The 17,869-nt window shown below is 39.6% G+C and overlaps 1 protein-coding gene across 1 annotated transcript in view; it reads left to right on the forward strand.

Annotated features, from left to right (window-relative positions):
* The window catches only part of ASIC2 (acid sensing ion channel subunit 2), a 648,661-nt gene that overhangs the window by 297,561 nt on the left and 333,231 nt on the right, over positions 1–17,869 (forward strand). The gene's annotated exons all lie outside the window — the stretch shown is intronic.

Below are 17,869 nucleotides of genomic sequence, written 5' to 3' on the forward strand. Positions count from 1 at the left end.
ATCTCTGTTTGCATATAATCAGTAGCTCTCATGTAGTGTTCAGTCACCTATACCACAGACTTCAGGATTGAATGACTGTTCACTGGATCCAGAGCACCTGCGATAATTAACGGCTGTATTTACTATTATTTCGCTTGAATTATTCTGCTAGTTTTTGAGAATAAATAATTGTGCGTTGGAAACACAAATTGAGATTCGACAATCGTTATTGGATAGCGACAAAACGCTCATAACAGCAGCTATGAAGGTGGATCCAAGAAGTTGTTGTACGGGCTCAAAATTCCTCTTGGCAGTCCTGCATAAGATATGACATCAAAGACATATGAGGTAGATGAACTTGAGTCATAGGTTAGAGAGAAGAAACAGGGAATGGAGGGGGCAGGGTAGGCAAGTATGAAGAGGTGGGTTTTAACAGTCAGGTGGTACGAGGCAAGGCATTCCAAAGGTGGGGTGAAGCATGGTAGATGTCTTAGATATGGGAGTGGGAGGAGGTTATGAGGGGAAGAGAGTGACATGTGTTATTATTAGAGATGTTTACTGACCCATGTGTTCTGGTTTTGGATCTGGATTAACTTCGTGTTTTGGTTTTGTTTTTTGTTTTGGATCTGTATTTTTTTTGAAAAATTGCTAAAATATGCTAAAATCACATAATTTTGCTCTTTTTTTGTTCCTACATTATTGACCTCAATAACATTAATTTCAAGACATTTGCAGTCAATTTTGACCACCTCACAGGTCACAATATTATTTTTATACACTTTTGGACAAATATTGCAGCGACCTGACTGGATGCTACGCGACAGAACAATGACGGCAGTTTCTAGCACATCTAGGAAACATTGCCACACAACAGTGGCAGAAAAGAAAAGTGGTGCAAGATGGAATTGTCCTTGGATCATGAAACCAGTTTTGGTTCATTTGATCGTTCCACGCGTTTCTTGGATAACTGTGGTAATTATTCAGCTAATACATGGCAATGAGCGCTGAACCCCATCGGGATATGTGCTTTTATCAGACCCAGACCAATTCAGGATGCCAGACAATGCACTAAAAAGAGCCATTGTAATTCACAGCAAAAAGCAAGTTCATCACTGAGCTTTGAATGAGTCCCAATTCCCACCAGATTATAATATAGTTAGGTACCTTTGACGTAAAGTGCAGATTACAAACACTTGACGAAACAGCAGCAAAGTGGAAGGTAAGACAAATACACGTCTATTTAGACATCCATACTTACATTACTTCTGCAAGCAACGTTGTTCTTTGTTAATAAAACTGTTGTCTTTATATCGTTCAAAAAAATAAAAAATAATCCTCCACCATTCTTTGGATGTTGATAGTTGATAGTAGGATCAGGTGGAGTTACAGCAGAGGTGTCACTAATTCTGGTCAATTCTTTTACAGAAGACAAGACCAGATGTCAAAATGTTGTGCTGAATCATCTGCATCATCAATGGGTGTCTAAGATTTTTGCTAAGCACACAACAGTATATAGCACATGTAAGTAACATTGGCACACAGCGGCAGCTGAAATTTAAAGTGGTGCAAGATGGAATTGTCCTAGGGATCTCCCACCCACGGAATTGTCCTAGGGAGCTCCCACCCACCCTTATGCTGGATCTTAAAAAGGACATGCATACTTTAACAAACCAAACACTTTAGCCACAAAAGAACCAATCCTTGTGGCTGAAGTGCTTGGTTTGTGTGGGCCCCCACAAAAAAAAGGTAACAATGGGCTTAAGGCACATAAGGTAACAGTGCTGTTAATGAACTCTACTGTGGCAAGATGTTGTGTTCATCATCATTAGCCTCATCCTCACCCTCATCAGTTTGTATATCATCCTCACACATAATTAATTCATCACCGCTGAAATCCACCATTACAAAAGTCTCAGTATTTTGATGTAATTGGCGGGAATGGCCTTGCTTGTTAAAATTGAAGTTCATTTTTATGAAAATCATCTTTTCCACATTTTGAGGAAGTAGCCTCCTATGCCGATCGCTGACAAGGTTCCTGACTGTACTGAAAACACTTTCTGAGTACACACTGGAGGGTGGGCAGCTTAGGCAGTGCAAAGCGAGTTGGTATATGGGTCTCCAAATTCCCTTTTTTTTCCTCCCAGTATGTAAAGGGACTGTCTGATGTGTTTATTTCTATGCTGTCAGGAAAATAATCCTCCACCATCCTTTGGATTTTGATAGTAGGATCAGGTGGAGTTACGGCAGAGGTGTCATGTTTTTTGTTCAATTCTTTTAGACCAGACCAGATTTCAAAATTTTGTGCTGAGTCATCTGGGTCACTTGGAAAAGCTAAGGTTTTTTCCTAGCAGCAGTTGAATGAGAGACTGAAGGAGGAGAGGCCGTCCTAACACTTGAGCTGTCATCTTGCTCACCAAGAGCTCCATGCATCTCTTCAGATCTGGGTCAGTTGGAAACAAAGAGAAGACATAGCTCTTAAACCGAGGATCAAGCACAGTCGACAAAATGTAGTGATCCTGTTTCAAGATTTTGATAACTCTTGGATCCTGATGAACTGAATAAAGTACTTGATCTACACATCCGACATACTTAGTGTAATTGCTTTGTTTAATCTCCTCCTTCAGTTTCTCAAGCTGCTTTTCCAAAAGTCTAATTAAGGGAAAAACTTGACTGAAGCTTGCAGTGTCTAACTCACTTCACAGATGACTACTTTGAATGGTTTGAGCACCTTGCACAACACGAAAAATTTTCTCCACTGCGCTTGAGTAAACCACATCCTCCCTCGTTTCCCAATGTCATGGCTTGTGGAGTAAGTGTTAATAGCTTTTTCTGTAATGGCTGTTTCTCCATCCGTGGAAACATATACAGGGTGGATTTCCACCTTGTCACCACCTCTTGCTTCAGTTGCTGGCAGGGCAAATTTAATTGCTCATGTAGCTGCTGCAATTTCCTTCATGCTGTTACCAAATGCCGGAAATGTCCAGATGTTTTACGGGCCACAGACAGCATCTCCTGTACGTCTCTATCATTTTTTCAAAGCTCTGCACCACCAAGTTTATTGTGTGAGCAAAACAGGGAATGTGATGGAATTGACCCAGCTGTAATGCTCTTACAATATTGGTGGCGTTATCAGAAATGACATATCCTGAGGAGAATCATAGCGGGATAAGCTATGTTGCAATGACATCCCTTAGTTTTTGTAACAGATTGTCAGCTGTATGCCTCTTAGTGAAGCCAGTGATACACAGAGAAGTGGGCTGTTTTATAATCTTTAGTTTGCACAGTTCCGCTTGTCCACATATCTGTGGTTAAGTATACAGTGGGTAGAATGACATTTTGCAGCCCAATAATAACATTTTTACGAACCTTATGGTAGAGGTGAGGAATAGCTTTTCTAGCGAAATTGTGTCGTGATGAAATTTGGTAACGGGGACACAAGACTTTAAGTAACTGTCTAAAACCAGCTGCATTAATAGTGGATATTGGGCGCAGATCTAATATTAGCATAGTTGCGACTGTTATCCGTTTTGCAACTGGGTGACAGCTTTCATACTTGCTTCCTCTTGCAATAGATTTTTTAACAGTCAATTGTTGTAAACTACTCGTAGTCTCCTTCTTGGTCTGCTTCTGGGATGAAGATTCACCCCCAGCAGCAGCAGCAGCAGCAGTGGGACTAATGCTCAAGAATTCCTCTGAGTAATACAGGAAAGTGGAGGATTTATCTAGCCTTACCAACTTGTATGCAGAACTAACTCCGATCGCTACTGAGGATATTGATGAGGACGGTGTTGTGGGTGTAGATTGCAGGCGTCGGGATGTAGCTAATGATGGACTGCTTGTTGTTATTTTTTTAGCATAAGTTTCTGATTTTCCCAACAGTTTGTCATGAACTCGCTTCAAATGGCGTAACATGAATGAGGTTCCGAGATGGTTAAGGTCCCTACCTCTACTGACTGTGGCTTTACAAACGTTACAAATGGCTAGACAACTGTTGTCAGGATTGGGTTAAAATTATTCCACACATAAGAGGTGGATTTTTTGGTCTTATGTCCAGGCATGACAATGGCCTTCTTCTTATCACATGCCAAAACAGCTTCCACCGGTGCAGGACTTACACAAACAACATCATCCTCATCAACATCTTGATTAACATCCTCGTCGGCTACACAAATATCCCCCTCATCCTGTTGCAATTCCAAAGTGGCATCCTTAATTGGTGTATCGCCGGCTACACTTGGGCTGTTTAGGCACACATCTGCAGAAATGCTGATAGGGGCCATCTTTATGGGTACACTATCAGAATGGTCAGGATTACACATAGCACTTGTGGATATTCTCTCCTTAGGAATTTGTGTGAATATGAACATACATTCATACATTTTCCTCTAATGCCTTACTGTTTTTTCCAGCTCGGCATTTACACATAAAAGTATTTGGACCCACTTTTGGAGTCCAAATGACCTTACAAGAAGATGCCTTAGTGACAGTTGCAGAACTAGCACTCATAGAGAAAGGCAAAGGTATCATTCTTTCCTTGCCACTGCATGTGTAGAATGGAATGTTAGCATTTTTTTTTTCTGCAGATAGCTTTGCCTGGATTACAGGTCTTTTTTTCTTGACCAAGGTGAAAGGTGTTTTTTTATATTTTGGTTTCCCTGACTTACAAACACTATGCACTTTAACATAGGCTTTACCAGAAGACATAGAGGGATTACTATCATGATGACTGGTGCCCGCAGCTGCTTGGTGCTCCTGCTCTTCTGTGTACTGCTGTGAATCCATTTTGATAACACTGTACACTATTAGCCCTAATATTTGTATTTCAACAATGACAATCAGCAAAGGAGCAATGGAGCTCTCCTCTTTATTATTATTATTACCATTTATTTATATAGCGCCACTAATTCCACAGCGCTGTACAGAGAATTCACTCACATCAGTCCCTGCCCCATTGGGGCTTACTGTTAGGAACCCCTCTAGCCGGTACAGCACAACCCGGAGTCTGCTCTGCCAGTCAGGTGTTCACTGGATCCCCTAGTGGTGGGGACAGACTTGGCCGCAGACTAGCAGAGGGTCGTGAAGTGCGTACCGACTAGGGAGAACCCAGGAAAGTGGAGTAGAGTCCAGGCAGGGGTCGAGGGCCGGCAGCAGACAGGGAATCCAATACACAAACCGGGGTCAAGGGTCACAGGCACGGTAGCTAGGTCCAGTTACAGGCAAGAATGTCAGGGTCACGAGAAACACGAGCAAGTTCCAAATCCAGGCAAGGGGTCATACACGAGCAATCAAACATGATATCCAAAGGACAGAATAAGGCAGGAAGCAGGTCAGCACACTGGCAAGCAGGAACTATAACCGGCAGTGAGGCTGCAGACCTTTCTGCCTTAAATACTGATGGCCACCAATCAGAGCCCAGTTCTGAAGCAAGCACACAGGAGGTAATCATCACTGGCAAAGCCCCCCTCCTTTATCAGCCCACCGCTGCCTATTGCGCGCATGCCCCTGGCTCCCAGTACTGCCAAGGCAACGGCCGGGCAAGAAGCGGAGATGACGTCCCGGTCGTCAAGGTGACGGCCGGGACACCAGAGGGAGCCCGAAGTGAGCCACGGCGGCTGTGAGTTACAATCTAAATTCCCTAATATACAGACAGACACATACAGACAGAGACGGATGGACAGACAGAGATGGACAGAGACACACAAACTAGGGTCAATTTTGATAGCAGTCAATTAACCTACTAGTATGTTTTTGGAGTGTGGGAGGAAACCGGAGCACCCGGAGGAAACCCACGCTAACACCGGGAGAACATGCAAACTTCTCACAGATAAGGCTATGGTCGGGAACTCATGACCCCAGTGCTGTAAGGCAGAAGTGCTAACCACTGAGCCACTGTGCTTCCCCTCTTTGTGTGAAACCTATATAACACAGTACACTTTGACTGCAAATTCAGAAGACTAAGCCTGCCAGCCCTAGTATTTGTATTTCAGCAATGATAATTAGCAATGGAGCAATAGAGCTCTTCTCTTTGTGTGTAACCTATATATTAGCGTACACTTTGACTGCAAATTCAGAAGAACAAGACTGCCAGCCTGATTACTTCTATTTCAGCAATGGCAATTAGCAATGGAGCTCTCCTGAATATCACTGGAGACTTTGAAGAACACTGCTATCCCTTCTGTTTCTATTCTACCTATAACGCTGCCCAACTGCTCTAGAGACTGCCAAGAACTGGGCTACCTCTTCTGTGTCCCTCTGTGAAATGTCGCTGGATTGCCGTGGAGGGTGGTACTTATAGAATCCAAAACTCACGTGATATGGCGAAGTAACAATGACGTTTTGCCTCGTTTTCAATTCTGAGGGCGCACAAAAGTACCGAGCAAAGCCAGCTCGGTGCTCGGATCTGCCAGGTTCGGGTGTGTTCGGTTCTCGGGCAACCGAGCCTGAGCATCTCTAATTATTATCAGTTATTTCCATAGATTATTATTGTTCAATGAAAGAAAAAACTTATTGACACTGTCACCAGAAAGAGTTTTGATTATTAATGAAGATGTCACTTATTTATCAGTGAAGTTTAGTTTCCATTCAGTGTCTGGAATACTGAAACCTTTCCATAATAATTCCAAGCAGGCCAGATTTACACACATTCTTTCATTGACAAACATTTAGCATATTTTCTTGCACATATTCCAAAAGCTACAGTGCCACCCTTAAAATGAAATGTCTAAACTCTTTTTGTTTTACTTGTGCCTTTATATGCAATGAAGTAGTAGAGGTGGTGAGGTGAATTGGCAGCGTGGGGGGCACGCATGCTGTGGCAGGACATGTTTTTGTCTGTAGGATATGGGGATGGGGGATATCGCGGTTCCCATTCAGTAAATTTCACTATGGAGTGAGCAGGATGTGGGAAAATTGCCTGCTCTCCCAGGGGTCTAGGAGACCAACCTGGAATGCAGGAGTCTCCTGGACTTTCCAGGAGAGTGGGCAAGTATGGTATGAAAAACGTGGTAAGTGCATCAAAAGTGCAAATACACTTAATGCATTTTTATACAGTTTTAACACTGACGTGAATGGAGACATGTTCAATGCATCAATTCTTTATGAGCATATTAAAAAATGAGTACGACAGAGACAACACGGATATCACCAACTTCAGATAGCATGATACCCTACAGAAAAGTGCATAAAAAGCAAAGAGCTGCCATTCAATATTTTATATTAGGGCTATTACAAAGTGATGAGCCAGACAATCGTTAGTGCATTCATAGGAAAAAGGTGCACTTTATGTATTAAGTATTAGTAGTTCATAGTGCATTCAAAGTCTGTATTCTCAAGAATAATGGTGCAACCCATAAAATGGCTGCCTCAGCCATGTAAGCATTGTGTGCAACTGCAGCAGCATAGAGAAGTAACAAGAATGACCAGCTATCATACTGGCTGCATAACAGTTCTGCAGAGTTTGCCCTTTAGTATTTGAGAATTGGATGTGAGCCCGGCATAAGCTGACAGAGGCTGGAACATCTCCACCTCTGATATACACCATACATAAATGGAATGTGTGTGCACAGCACTGATTTACAGACTCTATCACACACATATATGAACTATCACTCTCTGAAAGACAAGGGGTATCAAATACAGCAGGTTGTTTTTGGCTGTGAGAACAGGACAAAAGTGTAACAGACCTCAGGAAGAGAGAGGTATAAAATATTTAAGATACACATTTGGTGATTAAATATATTATTCATTGTGGGCAAAAAATAATGTCATTCATGGTTTATAATTTACGGTATCTACACGTACTATACAGGGGCTGACTGGCAATTTTTTCCCTGGGTTGAGGTGGGGGTGGCAAGTACATGGCACTGGCCTCAGTGCTGATTTATTAAAGAGCAAAAAGCCCTTTTACTAAAGAAAATGGGTACTATTGCCAGCAAAAGGACTTGTTTTCACTTTGCCCTATATATTAATGGGGTTATCAGTGACGATAAGCAGAATAGTAGCATTAAAAATAATTCATTCTTAGAATAATGCATTATTTGTTATTCAGTATTGTTTAAATTACTTGAATATACGGTTGTCACTGTAGGCCACCAGTACTGTGCCTCATCTTCTGTTTTCAAAGCCTCTGATACATGCCCCAAGTCAGTGAAAATGTCATCATGGCAGCAGACAACAGAGGATTTCAAAACACCAGTTCAATTGGAAGAAGTGACACAAATAGGTTTAAGTTGAGTAAAAACTTTTTCTTTAATAAGTTATATATTATCTATATTTTAAATATTCTCCACCTGAAAAGGTATATTCCGGGGCAGAACACTCATCACTGGACCCCATAGCAAAATTTGGTGGCGAGGGGGGTACGTCAATGTAATCTGTCCTCCAGTGACCCAGACTCCCCTCTTATGAGCATGTGCAGGAGCCAGTGCATGCCTAAACAAGTCCTGTTTTAGCTTCACTGTCTTATACATTACCTCTATTTTAAATATATATTTGTTTTTAATTTTTAGAATAAAAAAATACCCAGTGAAGGAACTACTGCCGTTACAGGGTGTGTGGCAGCTATGGGCTTCCCCAACAGCAGTAATTCTGTCACTGGATATTTTTTAATCCTAAAAAAAATATATATTTACAAATATATATATATATATATATATATATATATATATAGATATATATATATATATATCTATATATATATATATATATATATATATATATAAATATTGATCAAAGTTAATGTAATCTCTTCTTTATTTTCTTTTTCTTTATTCTGTCTTCGCTCTTCTCTAGTGGGGCACAGGGTTCAGGCTCCCAGTGGAAGGGAGCCTGCTGCTGCCAAAAAAGTCCAGCCAGGCTATGTGACTGCTTCATTCACTATTACAGCATTAGTCCTGCGTGAGTACCATAAAGCCAATGATGCTATGATAAATGAGATGGCCACAAGGCTGTTCTCACAAATAACTGGCAGGTGGGAGCTTGCTGTCGCAGAATATGCGGCCACATCCTTCACTGTGGCAATATTGGTGCTATGGGATGCCTGGAGAACCAATGCTGTAATTGTGAATGACGTGGTTGTATAGGCTGCAAACATTACTACTTGGCCTTCCAGCTGGTCATCTGGATTCCGGCTCAAGAGTTTCAAAAGGGATTTGGCCTGGGGTGCGCATGTCCCCATGTTTCCTGGCCCATGCCACCTCTGGTTGTATACTTGTTTAACATTGATCCAATAGCTCTTCTAACTGTATTTATTTCACTAAATATTTAATAGCAACAGATTTGACTCAGGTTTTGCCTCTTACAGTTAATATAGTAGTCATTGGCGGCAAAGAGGTTATTCCACTCAGACACTCTTGCATTTGATATGTGATCACAGCATTTAACCAGTAGAGCTCTCTCTGATCCTGTTTTCTGTTCTCCCACATTTCTTAGTTAACATCCTTTTGATTTATTATAATGAACTCTTTAATCTTATTCTTTTGTTTTTTTACAGGGACAATCTCATAGTGTTGATAGCTCTATTTGTTACAAATCATGTGAAGGTTCATATTTTTCATACTTATTTTGATGTTATATTGCTGTACATTCCATGATTATTTGCTATTACTTTATGATATTTTGACACATAAGGTTTTATCTAAACTAAGCAGGCTGCTTTAGTTTCCATGGATATGTTTTGAACTGCTTTCCATGACCTTTTGGCGCCAGATTCCATTAATTTGTGGAGTACATAAGGGTTCACATTGCATTAAATCACCCTTTGCTATTAAAGAGAAGTCCCAGCGGTGCAATTTAGTTCCTTTGCTTTTATCTATACCAGGGGTGGGCAAACCTGTCCTCAAGGGCCATATCCAGTTCATGTTTTTAGGATTTCTGTCTGTAGAAACAGGTGGGATTATTACTGACCCAGCCAAATAGATTAACTCAGCTGTACATGATTAAGGAAATCCTAAAAACATGAACTGGATATGGCCCTTGAGGACAGGTTTGCCCACCCCTGATCTATATTCATGTATATATATACAGTGTGTGTATATATATATATATATATATATATATATATATATATATATATATATATATGGAATTGATGGTGCTATAGCTCACACCCAAGAATCCTTTTCCCTTTAAGACTTAATGAATATTCAGTGATCTTCAAGATCTCCCTTATAGTTGTAGATGGCGGCCCATTTGGCTTATTGGAGCTCAGTGGGTGAGTTGTTGTGCATCCTGCAGGAGAAAAACCTGAGATAGGAGCTCAGGAGAGTCCTGTGTTTCTAACAGAAAAAGAGAGATAAACCACAGTGACTGACTAAACAGAGAATGTTAGCTTTACAATGTGTGTTTGTGTGCTCAGCCACTGAAGAAAAAATAGCTGTGCACTGTATAGAGAAGGATCAAGTAGAACGGTTGTGCCCTGAATGGGGTTTGCTGTACTTTTTGTTTTCTTGAACACAGTTAATTCTAACTGTTGTGGTAAAGCTAATTAAAGCTCATTTACATTCAAAAGACTGGGCTTACCATACAGAGACCCTTATGTGCACCTAAATATTTGTCGCTGCTACCTTTGCATACTCCCCAACTGTCCAGATTGTAGGGTACTATCCAGCTGTCCCATGTTCGGCATGTTTGTCACGATTCATGGGATGCTCTGAGTTATGTCCCCACTGAAGGGTGTCTTTAGGGGAGTGGAAAGAAGAAGTTCTAGGCCACTATCATTTGCGCTGTGGGCTTTTTAGTAGTTAGTTATTTGGTATATGTTGGAAGGCTATAATGGGTATATAACTAAAGTTCAAGACCCTTTCTAGTCCCACTCCATCCATAAAGGGGATGTACACTTTAAATAAACTCAGGAATATAGCCTTCTCCTCTCCAACAATAATACTACTGGTGGAGTACTAGTTACAATTGTTTTTGGGGGTTTTTAAGCTTCAGATCAGTTATTAAGATTAGCACACAAGTGTCTTTCCTTCAGTAGTCCAACAATAAATTATTCATTTAACAATAGTGATGATTTTGGTCTTCAATCAATATTCTAAGATGAAGCTCTCAGCACATTATATGGATGATGTTGACACACCTGCAGCACTCACACAACTTTATATGGTGTTATTGAGAATTTTTGAATCACAGGAATGTACCAAATAGTAATTATCATGTTCATTATTATTACAGATTTGATATTTGACAGGAACTTAGTGATTTCCTAGTCTGATAGCTGTTACAGTTTATATGGAAAGCCACAAAAACAGGATAAGACTTGGTTTCCAAACAAAATGCAAACCTTCCATGTGCCCTCGATCCCATGCAATTGTCCCATATTTAACATTCTATCCCACTGTGGAATTTTAATATTTATCATAGAATATTAAGTTAGTGACACAATATTAATTTGGAGAGTTTTGTATGAATTGGGGAGATTTACGTTGATTTGAAATGTAAACATAAAGATGTGTAAGCAGCATATACATAAAAACCACTGCCTGCTGTTGCACAAGATATAAAACATGACATAAGGCTTAAATGCACACAATCAGCACATAAACAGCCCCAGGAGAGGGTCTTAGGCTAGAAATTAAGAAACACAGAGGCCTGGCCACAGTAAATAGGCTGCATGGAGGTCTAGAGATGACCACGGTATCTCTGGTCTGATAAAGAGCCCTCAACAGTGGCACAGGTACTGCCTGTGGGGACACAGAGGGGATGGGGTCCAGCTGGGAGAAGATGGAGCCAGATTGTACCGCCGGGCAGCGAGCGGGTCCTCAGTGCACTTACCATACAAGTGGCAGCGGCACTCGGAGGCATTTATAAGTACAAAGTGTTGCATGTGGCTCGAGAACCACAGGATGGTAACTCCTGCTCTATATGAATGTCCCTTTTGCTTTTCATCAAGCCTTTAGAAGCACCATTTGAGGTGTGTATATTTGTGCTCTGTTGAATGCCAGGTCAACAACATGGAGCACAGCTAGGAATACACCTTGGGCCTGATTCAAAAGGAAAGTAAAGCAAAAAAATTAGGTCCATAACAAATGTAAAGTTTTCAGGGGTAATGAAACTACAGCCTTTTTTATTTCATGCATACAATCAATACTGTTAATTGGTGATCTGTGGAATTACACAATACAGCAAACGTTTGGTGTATACACAAGGGTAGAAAAAGTGTAGGGATAACAGCGCTGCTCTAAAAAAATGTGAAGCTGCCAATGTGGGTCGAATTCCAAACTTCCCAATAAGCTATAATACAAAAACCATAGTATTGACCCACGGCGCTATGAATGTACAATCCGCAATTTAGAATAAAATAAATTAAAATAAAATAAATAAAAATAGATACAAAAATAACACAAAAGTGATGACAATGATATAATAACAACAGTAGGCACTATGGAAATACCTAGAAGGATTTAATAAATAAATCCCTAAATGATAAAGGATGAAAGGATGGCTAAAAATAGTCCATTAGATGTATAGCAAAAAGAAAAAATATATTCCAATAGCAAAAAAATTCAAAATAAAGAATATAAAAATAAAAAAGGGGCCAATGATAATATAAGCCAGTAAAAAAATCACAAATCCAGTAAAATAAATGGAAAAATAAAAATTACATCCGGATAAGCCACCGTTGGCGGTGCACCGTTTTTCGGAGAGAAAGAGTCCCCATCCCTAGCCCCGGAGGGCTTTACAAACTCACGAACCCAGATACCTGTCTTTTAGACTTATCCGGAGGTAATTTTTATTTTTCCATTTATTTTACTGGATTTGTGATTTTTTACTGGCTTATATCATCATTGGCCCCTTTTTTATTTTTATATTCTTTATTTTGAATTTTTTTGCTATTGGAATATATTTTTTCTTTTTGCTATACATCTAATGGACTATTTTCAGCAATCCTTTCATCCTTTATCATTTAGGGATTTATTTATTAAATCCTTCCGGGTATTTCCAGAGTGCCTACTGTTGTTATTATATCATTGTCATCACTTTTGTGTTATTTTTGTATCTATTTTTATTTATTTTATTTTAATTTATTTTATTCTAAATTGTGGATTGTACATTCATAGCGCCGTGGGTCAATACTATGGTTTTTGTATACACAAGGGGCCTAATTCATCAAGGACAATAAAGCAAAAAAAATAAGTAACTTTGAACATTAAATGGGGCTGTAGTTTCATAACCCATGAAAAATTTACATTTGCTGTGAACCTGCAGGTGGTATCTCTGCATTATATAGCAGTTACCACAAATGGAATTGGGATGGTATACCAGTTTCCACAGGTCTGAATTGTATACTTGCCATCAGTGTGAGGGCGTAAACCAGTAGAAAATGAAAAACTTTATTTTACCTCATAATGCACAGAAAGCCCTACATGTTTCACACCCATACAGATGCTAATGTGCCAATTAAGTGCCTGTATGGGCTGGAAATCTGCAATTCTGCCTATTTTGTTTATATTCTGTGCCTTATGAGATGAAATAACGGTTTTTGCACTTTTTTTCGTTTCTTTGGCTCACTGGGACAGATTTAATTTGGCGCAAGGTGGCGCTGAACATTGCCCACACTACTGTCTATTACAGTAAGAAAGCTCCTCTCAGTTTTCTGAGCACCTCTATGGGAAGTGAGGAAAAATAAGTGTAAATTTCTGTTAAACCTCTGACGCGATGTGTCTCCGTGGACTGTGGAGACACATTGCGTCACAAATTAAATATGTCCCAGTAAGTCTAAAGTTCTGCTACATTTAATTTTTGCTACTGTTACGAGTGTGACGGTGCCACTTGCTTCAATGCACTCCAGACTCTGGATTTTCTGCGTGCAGCTCCCTCTTTCATGATTTAAACTCACTTGGCTTGTGAAGAGTATTAAATTGTTGCCCTCCCCATTCTCTCTAATGTGCATTGTATACTTGCTTTGAGAATTGGAGTCTGTAGTGTATGCTTGCCTTCGCAAAGGGGTCAGCTTTATACACTTGTCTCCAGAACTAGTTGCATGTTGTATATTGGTCAACAGAAATAAATTTGCTTTGTATAATAGCAAACACTTTATTTCTCTTTGACAAGTGAGAGCTATAGATGGTCTTTGCCCTGGGTCCTATTTTATCTATATCTATTCCATAATGAACATGCAGAAGCACAAATTTACAGGTTACAAGAAGAGTAAAAATATAATCCACTGGTGCTCAACTGATGACCCTTGAACCACATTCAGCCAGGGGCAGGCATCTGCCCCCCGGGCCTGGCTCATGGTGGGCTACCTTGGGCTGGGTCACTGGACTACCTGCATTTTTTTTCCCTTTAAAATGTTCCTAATAAGTCGAGTCTTACCACAAAGGCTAAAATTTGCCAGCCCTCCCCTGCATGCAGTCCTGCTATACTTCCCCAGATACCTGAGAGCTGCCTGGAACAGCTGTAGCATATTATCTTTGTCTATTGCTTGTCATTGCCTATGGACTAGGCCAGTTAGAGCCCAGCAGCACAACACGCCTGTCACTTAAATTGATGTTGGACAGCACGTGTTACTGTCACTACCAAGCATCTGGATAGGAAAGAGAAGGAGAGGTAAGTACTGGTGTTTCTTACTGGGTGTTACTATTACTGGTACTTATTACTGGATGCTAGTAGTACTGCCCAAATTTAAATCAGTACTATTATAGCTGATATATTATACATTACTGCCAGCATGTACATATTACTGGACATCACGACTACCGTTCACATACTTTTCAGTGCTGACGTTGGTCTCACATACCTTGTTGAAAGTCATCAGTGCTGGTGGCTCATAGTAACAGAATGCAGCCCAGTGGAGTTCCCCTATCAGTTGCAGGTGAAATAATCATAAATATAAAAGTTATTCACCTTTATGTATCTTTTTTATTTTCTTTTATGTGAAATAAAAAAAACCTGACTGTGCAGCCCTTTAGAGGACTCAGGGGCTACTTGTGAGTTCAAATCTAGCTTATTATTTATTAGCTACCACTGATATAAACAAAAGTCATACAAATCCAACAGTAAGTCTGTATAAAAAGCATTCACTAAAACAAAATGATACATTTACAAGAGAACATTGTTCATTTTTATATATAGCCATGGGGAGCAAGGCTTTTAATACGTTTATTTCTTGGCATTTTTTGTAAGTCAATGTAAGCATAACAATGCCAGTTTGAATTTATGTCTGCTAAACACTACCACATTTATGTACACTTACCTGTTCATGCAAAGTTCAATATAATCGAAGATTTATGTAAAGTTGTATTTATATGATTGGTGTTAATTTTTGCACTTGGAAGATGTGTGTTTATAACATACATCATATTGCAGATTATAAGTCAAAAACATTATTTTCAGAGTTGGGTGACTAATCCTACAACCTTGCACTTTGATGACTACTAATATCCTTCTGGTTTACATTAGATAACATAGCATCAACAAAATATGTATATAAACATATTGTGGATGATACTAAGTTCAGATGCTCTTGCATCACAAAAAGTAGATGTATAATGCGTTCACAAAGGGAATACAATTGCGCAGATTTGCAAAGATGAATGAATCACAAAATGTGCGCTGCTCTACACCAGTAGCATTTGCACAAGCACACATCGGATACACTTACACACAAATTTTTAAACTTCTGCTTTAATAGCAAAGTAAGTATTCGCTATTAGGTCAGCATGGAATGGATAATAAACTCTAGAATACAGCAAAAAAGCATATAATATATGTTTAATCAATGTAAAAAAGCACCTATCAGCTTCAGAAGTGAATCCACAATCAGCCAATCAGAAGCCAGCGGTGCACTTGTAAGGATGGGTGGGGTTCCAGTTACCCAGAAACGCCCCTTTCTCTAATCATGGAACCTTCCATTTACTAGGTATATTAAATTAACTACAACACATTGTCTGCAGCATAGGAAACATTTCTATGAGCATCTGCACATGCCTTTATTAACATTTGCCTCAACAAAATGGTCACTGTCACTTTTGTGTCTAGTGTATTATTTTTACAGTTTTGTATCTAGTGCTTTAGTGTTTGTCAGAAAATATAGGGAATGACTTGTTATCAACTGCAATCTGATGTGCAGCACTGGGTAAGTAACTATAACACTAAGTTTAATATTACTTATTTTAATTGGGTGTGAGTGGCGATTAATATTAGTTTTGTAGAGTAATATTAAATTTGGCTATATGGTCAGATTTAAAGCAGTGTTTATATTAATGTATAGCTTACTTTATGCATCATTCATTTTTGTATAACAGTTTATTACATTTATGTACATTTTACTGCTCTAATTCTAGTTTTCATATCTGAATACAGCACTATTGCCTAATTTATGTTTTCTATGCAATTCTGAATTGCCGGGGCTTCTATTGGAGCCCCGGCGAACTGAGCGCTTTTCCTATTAACCTGGCAGCTTAGCGCTGCCAGTGATAGGAGAAAGTGCTCTGCGCATGCGCACAGTACTAACACTGTATCGGATTCTGCAAACCTGGAGAGGCTTCAGCAGGGTCCCATAGGAAATGACAGGTAATGTCATCTTGAGATGGCATTACCTGTCTGTGCAATGCAAAGCTTATCAAAGCTTGATGCATTGCAGAACAGCGCAGTCCCCATAGTAATCTGTCGGGACTGTGATGCTGCATGATATTTGCCTAAACGGCAGAGATTTCTATGAAATCTCCTCCGTTAGGCATGTAATGTATAGCAAACATACAGAAAAGATGCAGAAACAGTAGTTTCCACATCTTTTATGTGTAAAATATGCTTGATGCATAAACCCCTATGTCATTCCCATGCTATATATATATACAGTACACTGCACAGTAACACTACTCTTTATGTCATGTTCATGCTGTACATATGAACACTCATAGTTCCATTCTCTTTATAAATTGTTATGCTGTACATATGGACACTCATAGTACCACTGCCCTTTATGTCATGTTCATGCTTTACATATGGACACTCATAGTGCCACTGCTCTTTATGTCACGTTTATGCTGTACATATGGACACTCATAGTACAGCTTCTTTTTATGCAATTTGTATGCTGTACGTACGGACACTGCAACATTACCACTTCGCTTTATGCAACTGTTAAGCTGTACATACAGACACTGCATAGTACAACTTCTCATTATGCAATTTTTATGCTGTGCATATAAACACCAGACAATGTCACTTCTCCTTATGTCATTTTTGTGCTGTACATTTCGGAAAATCTCCCCTGCCCATGCACCACCAATAGTCTTGAAAGCCTGGCGGTGGCTATGTTTTTTAAAAAAAAAAAAAATAATATATATAATTAAAGTTATACTTAAAATATTAAACTGTTAGAATTACCAGGGTTTGATGAAAATTTCCTGAACAGGGTAAAATTGCTAGAGACCCAGGAATAAAACTGGAAACAGTGGAGCAAACACCTGTCAGTAACTGCATCTGCACCACTTGTTGTTAGATTACATCACTCTATGACTCCAAACTTCTTATTTACATTCAAACTATTTAACTACAAAAAAGTGCCTTTTGTTGGTTTATTACCGCAAGTTTGTTTTATATTTTGTTTTTGCTTTGTTCAAAAATCAAACATCTAGAAATCCTGAGATTTACCTCTGGAAGTGACTAGCTAGCGCTGGATACAGCCATCCTCACAAGCGTGTAGTTGCACCTACCCTCAGGCACCCACAATCGATATAGCTACTGACAGGCCTCTCTGTCTCGGTTTTGACCTGTTTACAATTGTGCAAGCACAAGTATCAGATACGAGGAAATGTTCATACACGCATATATGTGTGGGTTTATTTGTTGGATTTTGTGATATGCAGACGGGCATACGTCCAGCTGAGCATTAGGCCTATTGTTTCTTTTGCCCGCAACACAACATACAGACAAACTTCTTTTC

Source organism: Mixophyes fleayi, chromosome 6, assembly GCF_038048845.1.
Source record: "Mixophyes fleayi isolate aMixFle1 chromosome 6, aMixFle1.hap1, whole genome shotgun sequence".
In the NCBI taxonomy this organism is placed as follows: Eukaryota; Metazoa; Chordata; class Amphibia; order Anura; family Limnodynastidae; genus Mixophyes; species Mixophyes fleayi.